The sequence below is a fragment of the Phalaenopsis equestris genome, unplaced genomic scaffold (genome assembly GCF_001263595.1).
Source record: "Phalaenopsis equestris unplaced genomic scaffold, ASM126359v1 Scaffold234330, whole genome shotgun sequence".
NCBI lineage: Eukaryota > Viridiplantae > Streptophyta > Magnoliopsida > Asparagales > Orchidaceae > Phalaenopsis > Phalaenopsis equestris.
In genome coordinates, this window is record NW_018252249.1 from 14,090 (window position 1) to 24,600 (window position 10,511).

A 10,511-nucleotide genomic window follows, 5' to 3' on the forward strand; every position below is an offset into this window, starting at 1 on the left:
GCATGAACACATTAGGTCCAATAGACCCTCCATCCTCTAAGAAAGAGAGAGATTCATTCTTGCAGCTACAAATTACTTCTTCAAGCAGGTAGAGGTAGTGTCGTTATGAGAGGTTACAACACAACATGTCCTTCAATTTGTCAAGAGTCAAATCGTCTACTGTTTCAAAGTTTTGTGCAGAGTGATTTCCGACAATGGGACAACCATCAAAAGCACAAAAATTAACAACTTTGTTAAGCGGCATGGGATAGACTGGAGATACTCTACAATCTATTATCGCAGGGCAAACAGATAGGCTGAGACCTTCAACAAAACACTGGTATAGATTTTAAAGAAAACATTGGACAAAAACAAAAGAGATTGACATAATAAACTATTGGAAGCTTTGTGGGTCTACTGGACGACGTTCAGAACTCCTACTTAATGTACATTTTATGCGCTCATATACGGATCTGAGGCCGTACTACAGCTAGAAATTCAGACACTGTCTCTCATATTTGTCGTCGCTAACCAAATCACAACGAAAGAAAGTGAAAAACTAAGACTTGAAGAACTGGAAAGTCTCAAGAGAAAATGACTAGAAGCACAACAGTATTTAGAACTTTACCAAGTGAGAATATTACAAGCTCATGACAAATTGGTCCACCCGAGGACGTTTAAAGTGGGTGACCTCGTTCTTGTTCTCAAAAGACCTATTCTTGCACGTTGCAAAATAGGTGGAAAATTTGAACTAACTTGGGAGAGACCATTTGTCGTAGAAAAGATCTATTCAGGAAAACCCTACCAGTTGGTGGATTTCCAAGACGAGAGACATATGCTGCCGATCAATGGACGATATTTGAAGACATAATATACAACTTGATGCTGCTTGAATTCGCATTTTTGAGAATTTGATTGTTCTGGGGTTATTTATTTGGCCAAGCATCTATGACTGGTTTCAAAATTTTGTAATAAAATTAACCTCAATAAAATGAAAACTTTGGAATTTGCATACTTCGACTTTCTCCTTTTTGCTTTTAATTTTGATATTCTACTAAATTAAGTTAAATTAAAAAAACAAAAACAAAATAATCTTGGCACCCTGTTGACCTCACTTTTGGTTGAGGTTTAGTTTTTCCTCTTTAGTGGCCTAGGGTCTAGCCATAGGACTTTCCAGTTGACTATTCCTAGAAAATTAGAAAGGATCCCTCACCATTAAAAATTCTAAACTCTTCCTTGCTCGACTTGAAGCTCCACATATTGGTCATAACCTTTAGCACTTATTAGGTGCGGTCACTATGGGGGAGCTCAAGGAGAGTTCCAATAGGGTTATCTGGCCTTCGGGTTGACCTTTTGTGTTGGTCTGGAGCTAGTTCACTCACCTGCACTCACTATCACCTATATCCACTCACAACCCTAAACCCAAATTGTTGACTTTGATCCCATGATCCTTTAGGAGACTCATGTAGATGGTCCTCTAAACCCATTAGCTCTAGGATAGGGTTTAGCTAAGACCACTACATAGAGGACCCAAAATGGGGGTTCCATTGGTCCATGACTTATTGCCTAATTCTACCAAAATGTCCAACTTGGCCTTTAAACTCTAAATCCACCCAAATTACCTAAATGCCTAAATTTGGTCAAAATCCTCAAATTCACCCCAAATACCTAAATTTGTTCAAAAATCATTTCAAAGCATTTGAAACTACCCAAATTGCCCAAAACCTTCCAAAAAAATTGCCCAAATCCACCAAAAATTTCCAAAATTACCAAAATACCCCCAAATTTACCAAAATTAGAAAAATACCCTTGACACCCCAAACTTTCCCAAAACATCCAAAACCACTTCAAATGTCTCCAAAACTAATTTGGACCCTTCAATTGACTCCAATTTGGGGAATTTGACAATTTTGACTAAAACCCCTAAATTGTCATTAAAGGCCCAATTTCCCCAAATCACCTCAAATGTCCATCAATTTATGCCCAATTCCCCTCAATTTAAATTCAAAATTCAAATTCATATTTTAAATAACCAATCTAAACCAAATCTATGCCTAATTAGCCCATGCTTTGAGCTTAATTTTGATCTAAGTCAAACCCCCAAATCAAAACCCCCAATTTTAGCCCTATGACTTAATCTCACTTAATTGAACCCCATAGCCTACTCAATTTTCCCCAATTTGAATCCTAAACTCTTCATAGTAATCCTACATACCAAATTTAACCTTCAATTGGCCTTGGTGAAGCCTCAATTTTACTCAAAACCAACTTGGACCAAAATCCCCAATTTAGACCTAATTCTAGAAAAAACCCCAAATTTGCCCCAAATTGGCCATACCTCCAAATTCCAAAAAATTGATTGCCCTAACCCGAAAATTGGCACCCAATTGATGTTGAAAACTCTTCATCACATTCCTATTGATCATTCTCCAGCCATCAATTTGGACTTAGCCCAACCTTAGCCCAATCTATTCTCAAGTCTAGCCCAACTTGCCCAAAATTGCAAAAATCCCAAAATCCTTCACTTTAATACTTCACCAAAAATCTTCATAACAATCATCTACATAATGTTGATCAATAAATTGGGCTCAAAGTCATGGCTAGCCTAACCCAAACCCAACATTTAGCCATTTTTGGCCCAAGTTGAACCCATGCACCAAAATTGACCTAGCCATGTCAAATTGATCAAGGCAAGACTTCTACAAACAACTTTGCGACCCCAGTGACTAGGCTAGACTCACTTAACCCACCCTAGATGAGCAATAGACCAAAGATACCCTAAATTAAGGGATTTGTTTCCTAAATTGCTTAAGCCAAAGATATCTTTGCCAAAACATATTATCAACCCAAATTAATTGTTGTGACAAATTCCTTTGAGGTTCTTGTGCCACCTAAGCACCACCCCTACCATGGCCAGCCACCATAATTGCCGGAGGAGCCAAAACTGAGAGCCCTTATGCCAAAATTCAAACACAATTTCACCCATCCAATGTGTCTAGCGCTGATTGGTGTTTAGCATCTTAAAGCCCTCCTCCTCAGCTCCATATTGCACTCAATTGGAGGTCAGGATAGCCACCTTAGAGTGTGTTACTTAAACCCCTCCTCCGTGGCTTCAAAGGGGATAAAAATTTTTTATTTGGGGAACTCTGTTAAAACTATTTCTAGAGCTCCTCCAAGACTCCCTAACCCTATTGCAACAATCCTTTAGCCATCATTCCCATCACTTGAGCTCAAAATCCGAGCAAAATTTGGCCTTACAGAAAGCTCCCCCTAACCCCAAATTGATTTGCTCCTGAGCTTTACCAGAGCAAGAGAGGAGGATCCCCATCAAAATCCCCCTCTGTTGAGCCCTCTAACCTATCCTTAGACCAACGCAGCTCCACCCTTTGATCAAACTCATACATGGAGCCTTCTCCAGAGGAAATAAACACATCCACGAGGTTCACCAGACTCCGCTGAAGCTTCCACAAGCACCTAATCGAGGCCTTACCTCTTGGGCAAATGTATAACTCACTAACCCTAATTTTGGGCTCGGTTTGGTCCTTTATGATGAAAACTTACAATTCAGAGCAATGTAACCAAATATAAGTACTCTTCCCGAGTAGATGAAGGTCTAGGAACAAACCCGAAGTGATTTGGTTGAGTCTAGGCTGAGATCTTAGGGTTTAAAGTTAGATAGTTCACGAGTTTGGCTATCAGGGATGATGACAGAGAGCCGTCTGATTGAGCGTATATTGGATGGATGGACGAGATCGAGCCAGACATAGTCTTCGTGCGTGAACTGTGGGATGCATGGCTACCGAGTCAGATGGAAGCACCAAAACCAAGAGACGACGCGTGGTGCTTCGAGAAGGACGAGGATGAAGCGACGCACAATTGGGATAAATAGAAAATTAAGGTATTTTTTTAATTAAAAAAATAACAGATCTTTAAAAATTCATAAAATTTCATAGAAAAATTATGAAAATAAAAGAAAAATACCCTCTTGCTCAGTGAGCAGAGAAGAATAGAGTGGACTAAAGATAAAAATTATTTGACAAACATATTTTTATTTAATTAAATATCCTCTGAGGTATTTTTAACTCTCCATGATTAAGGAGTGCTCACCATGGCTTGAGATTTTTAGGGTTTATTTCTCATCACGGAGGGGATGTTCTCTGATTTTTCCAAAGTGAGAGAGCATCTCTATACTTCTAACCCTAATTTTCAAGCTAGGGTGATCATTTTGGCTTGATTTAATTATATAAATAAAAATATCACTCAAAAAATTATAGGAATAATTTTAGTGGGTTTCCCGTGGTCACAAAAATCTAGGAAAAATATTGTGATGCTTTGAACTATTTTATTCATTTCTATACTTAATTAAACGTAAATATCTTCTATGAATTTATGTAAATTAAACACATATAAAAAATTGACATAATTAATCTCACATTGTTCATAAAAATCATACTTACCCACTGTAAAAATTTTCAAATTATTTGACTTAGTTTAATCACTAAAGTTGATATTTTAAGAAACCTTATATTTTTGTACAAAAATAATTAAAATAAATTAAATACATTTTGGAAAATTATGAAAAGTGGTTTTCTTGTGATCAGAGGCACTTAGGAAAAATAAAAATTATTTTTGGTAAAATACTTGATTTTTGAGCCATGTTTTGGATTTAAAATAATTAAAATAATTGAAAATCCTAAAAACACCAAAATACTTCAAAATGTACCTAATTGTTCTCTTATCACTTGAGACTCATCAAAATATTTTCCGTAATTTTTCCTAAATTAAAATTAGTTTTAAAAGGCTTAAAGAGGGATTTTCTCCATTTTTCCATTAAAATAATTATAATAATTTAATTCAAAAAATTATGAAATTTTGCCTAAGTATTTCTCTGACCTAAGAAAACTTTTAATCATTTTCTCATAAATAAAAACTTCATTTTGGAAATTTAAACAAATCAACTTTTGAAAATCCTATTTTCTGAATTTAAACAATTAAATTAAATTAAATCATGAGAGGTCCACATATTCTCCTCTAAACATTATAGTTACCGCATGGATATGACACTCTAAACCTTTAAAGTCATTTGAAGAGTTATGAGGTCAAGTGTCCCAAGGGCAAAACAGTAATTTTAGACTTTGGTGCCTTAAACAAACTTTTTGGGATTAACTAAGGGAAAATGGGTAATTTTGATCTTAATAAGCATATTTGGATGATTGAAATACAATGGGGTTAAGAGGTAGAAACCCACTCACCACCCTTGCACAACATCAACAAAATCATAATCCTCCTAATTTTCATGACTCGGAAGTCAACTTAGATCAAATGATTCTTAAATAATGGGCTTAAGTCGGAAAGATGATAGTTTACTTATCTTAAGCTCAAAATTGAGGATGATTTGACCATTTTATAAGAATACACACTACTTGAAATCAAATTTTGATAATCACCATTTCACCCATTATGATTTTTAAAGGCTTACTAGTGACCTTGGCTCGATATTTAAACTCAATTGATCGGATATAAAAGATAAAATGACACTATAAGCTTGACCTTAATTGTGGGCACCACAATCTTAAATAACTTAAACTTACCTTAGGGGCACCCACTCACATAACTTTTAAATGAAATATTAATTTACTAATCGAGGATCCTATCCTTGGGATAATTAAACTGTCAAGCTCACCGAGCAATGAGGTAATCACACTTTAACCTCAGATGATTAATGGAACAGTATGATAAGTTCAAAATGAACTTGGAATATTTCAAGAGATCTTCAAAATGATCTGGGGTCATGCCTCACACATTTTGAAATCTATTGAGCATTCTGAAGGATAAATTGAACTTGTCGTATTTTGTTCTAAAATCAATCACTAAGATCTTCTGAGATTCAACAAAATCATAGCTGGGTCTATTAGATATACCTAGAGTTTAGTAGCTAAACCTTCATCTACTCATGCAATTTAAATTCCTTGCAATATTATCTACATATCTTGCAAGTACTGACATTTCAGGTGGTGGAACGAGAAAACTCGCCAGGTACGCTTTTTCAATTTGCAGTACCGTCTTTTCTTATAGTTTCTGCACTGAACTTTTATGCTTATAAGATTTGCATGTTAAACAACGATGTTACCCTGCATGAAAACAAAAAAAAAATTGCTAGGAAAGTAAAAACTGCTAGGAAAGTCACCAAAACCAAAACCAAAACTAAAATCAGTCAAGATAAAATTCACCGCCACAATATTAAAAATATAATAAAACTCAAATTTTAATCACAAACATCACAAACAATAATTACAATTAAATTAAGACATCTATATCGGATGATCGGGAATCCTTTGGAGGAGGTAACCTATGGTTGCTAATGAGAATTCGCATGGTCTAAATGAAAGTGTGGAACTCATTGAGTTGAGTTTAGTAAATTCATTTGGACTAAGTGAATCCGATAGAAAATAGTAGTACCAGAACAAGGGAACCGTAGGATCATAATCTGTGTTGCTCTAATCAACTTTAATATGCTTCATAATATTTAAATAACCATAACCATAGGGACATTTGATTTAAATTTATAACCTAACACATCAGAAAACTTAAACTCGCTACGACGAGGAGCTTGGAGCTAGCATATTGGGCAACACGACCATCTTCAACAACAAAAAAAATCTACAACAATATATCTTTCCTTAAAATTAAAAAAAATCAAGCCATAGGATTTCGAGGTTGTTTTCTTATGCGAGATAAATTCTCAACTTATCTTTAGGCATTTGTATAGCTCTGGTGTACAATATAAGCCCAAACTCATCTTAGGATTCTGAGGTTGTCGTTCGTCACAACCTAGATCCTCACATCTTCCAGGTTATTTGTGTGATCATTTCACACAAATGTAAGCCTTAATTAAAAAAATTGACAGGATGAAACATTTAAATACTTCTCTCTAAATTAAAGCCAAATAATAGGATAACTTGGGAAATCACCAAGGTTCTCCTCTGAATCTATGACATCCCCTAGTTCTTCCTCCTTCGGACTCTACAATAAATGTTGCAAATTTGAACTATTCCCCTTTCACACATCTATGTTCAATCTTGTTGAAAATTCCTATCCTTTTGAACTCTTTGAAGATTACATTTCTTGATTTTTATCGAGAGTTTTCTTAGGTGACTTCAGTTATCTAAGATGTAATTAACTATAACGGCTTGTCCTTATAGGAAGCTTTTCCGAACCCAACTTAATATAAACTCTATTTAATTCTATTTAAATAGGAGAACTTGTCAGCAAATAAAAAATGGTTTTGCAGACTAAATGAATGTCATATATTTCTTAATTTTTTTGATTGAGCCTCACCCTCAAGTCTTGTGTTTATCTCTCGGGATAGATATAGGTCTTGAGATATAGTGTTCTTTCATTTAAACTATGAAAATTATGGAGTCAGTTTGATTTCATATTTTTCTAAAACTATATATATATATATATATGGCGGCCGACAGCTTCCAACGGGCAACTCCTCCACACCCAAAATAGTGCCGACACACCCGTGTAAACAAAAATTTTGGCTGATAAATGTTCTGTTTTGTTCTTGTTCTTGATAAATTTCAGTGCACTGATGTTTTTTTGTCATATCCAGAAAAAAAATAAGTAAAAAAAATATCAGGACAATAACTTATTTTTTTTCAAGGAAGGCTGGAATCTCACACTTAACAAGGAATGGGCATCTCAGGGTAGCATCATAGACTTCGACTTGGACTTCGGTCGGGTCGATGTAGACTATGAGGGTCCCCTGATGGACGTGGTTAGTCGTCAAGAAAAGAAGGGCTACCATCACTTTTAAAGATCATTATTAATGAGGATTCATCGCTGAAGAGGAAGAAAATGATAGCGTAGTAGAATCCTATGAAAGAGATTAGTCGCCTACCGTCTATGATAACTTCACCAACATGACATCTAGTCAGTGCTGATGATGAGAGACTGCCAGATGCACCGTTAAGAAGAACTCAACGCAGAAATGACAATCGCCGAAAACACAGAGCTTTCCTAAGTGAAGAAAGAAGACGCTTGAAAGAGGCAGAAAACTTACTTGCCCCAAATCCTAAGGGGAAAATCTATGATCCTTGCGTGAGAGAGACTTCCTCTAGTTTGCCTGCCATAGAGGATGAGTCCAAGTCTGCTACAGAGCCGACATTATTAGAAATATCATTTGAGCTTTGTGCGGGTTGCCCGATAAGCAACGCCGAGATCCCTAGACAGATACCAGACACATGAGCATTTGTAGAATGCACAGCATGTAACGTCCTCCATTTAGAGTGTTATAACACTCTGGAGGAGAACACATCTAACAAAAGTGGATTTCAGACTACTGCCCACTTAGTTGGAGAATCATACATCCAATTGAATACAGAGACAATACAAACATGAATTCCTACCAATGTTGAAATGAGGGAGCGGCCCCGACAGTCGCAAATGATTACTGTGGCAAAATTTGACAAGATGAGTAAAGTAAAGAAAAGAGAGTTTGAATTCTATGAAGACATTCAGAGAAAATTTGTCAATATACTGGATAGTCTAGAACTATACACTAGAGTCTTTTCTGAAAGTGAAGAAAGGAGCATTCTAGACTACATTTTCAACATGAGAGACAAAGCTCGAGCTGCTCTTCTGATGGAAAGAACTTATTTAGAGCCACGAATGTGGATGCGTGGAAAAGGCAAAAAAACCCTCCAATGTGGTTGTTGCTACAATTTCACTAAGGATAGCCAAGGGAACCCCCCGGGGATCTTAAGACACAACGAGGTGGATACATTGCCTCCCACAATAAAGTGGATGATAAAAAAGATGGCCAGATGGAGCATGCTGCCAGCGAACTACATTACGAACAGTTTTATCATCAATATTTATGAAGAGGGATACTGTATTACCCAACATATAGATCACCATAATTTTGTCAGACTTTTCTGCACGGTCTCATTCATGAGTAAAAGCAATATTTTGTTCGGAAAAGAAATCGATTTCGTTGGACTTGGTGAGTTCAGAGGACCTGTTGCAATTCCACTGTCGATGGGTTTGGTACTAATTTTGAAGGGAAACAAAGCTAATCTAACAAGGCACTGCATTCCTGGAGTGCCATGACGTAGAGTTTCCATTACACTCAAAAGGATGGATGACAAAAAGATGAGTATGGACTCCGACTAGATCCAGAATTGGAGGAGCTACAACCAGACGAGCTATGAGATGGTTGTACCTCTAAGTACACGCAAAAGAAACTCTTGTCATGGAGCTTGGCTTAGTAGGCCAGCTGATCAAGAGCTCCTCCTACAGAGGACAGATAGACAATTTTGTGTCATCTTTTGTACTGCATTAGAGCAGCATATATGATATGTACTCAACATATGATGTTTTAGATGTATTCAGCATGATTGTCTCTTCTGATGCTTTCAACATCTGATGCTTTCAACATGTACTTTCAACATGTACTTTGTATGTAACACCTGTTTTGAAGCAACTTAATAAAATTTCTTTTAGATTTCAACATATTTGTCAAATTTCCCTTTTGTGTGATGGATGAAAGGCTACAGAACCATATGTTTGTTTTGAATTATAACGAACAAAGAACAAAACAATAAAAATTTTTTGATGATAACAAAATTTAAAAACAATATCTTTTACAAAAATTAACCAATGAAAAATTAATTTTTGAAAATATACTTAGATAATTAAATGTGATAAAAATAACAAGAAAAGAAAATGATAAATGTTTTTAGTTTGCTTCCCTCAAGCTCAAGGTTTCTTACTCTTTTCTTGTGCAATATGATTGTCTTGGTCTGCACCAATCTTCTCACATCCACGTGGAGTTTCTTACTCTGCACAAAGTCTTGCAAATTTTCCTCACCAATGTCAATCTTCACATGTCACATACCTATGAAATTAACACCACAAACTCTCTACACTACTTTCATGTTGTTCTCGGGGTCAGTACCTAAATTCTGATTCCCTCCTCTTAAGTTCACTACCTAAATTTCAATTCTCTTGTTAGGATTGATATCTAAATTTCAATTCCTATCTTGGGATTAGTACCTAAATTATGATTTTCTTCTCTCAAGGTCGGTACCTAAACTTCGACTCTCTTTCTGGGATTGATACTTAAATTTCAGTTCCCATCTCGGGATTAGTACCTGAATTCTGATTCCCTTCTTTCGAGGTCGGTAGCTAAATTTTGATTCTCTTTTTGAGATTAGTACCTGAATTCTGATTCCCTTCTTTCGAGCTCGGTAGCTAAATTTTGATTCTCTTTTTGGAATTGTCGGCACTATTTTTGGTGTGAGGTCTGCCCGTAAGGATTCCCTTCTCTCGAGGTTGGTACCTAAATTTCGACTCTCTTTCTTGGATTGATACCTAAAGTTCAATTCATATTTCCACTTTCGGGGTAGGCTTAGACGTCATAATCCCATCCTCACTTTCGGCGTAGGCTTAGACATTCTATTCTAATTTCCACTTTCAGGGTTAGTACCTGATAGCGACTTTATATATGCTTAAAAATACAATAA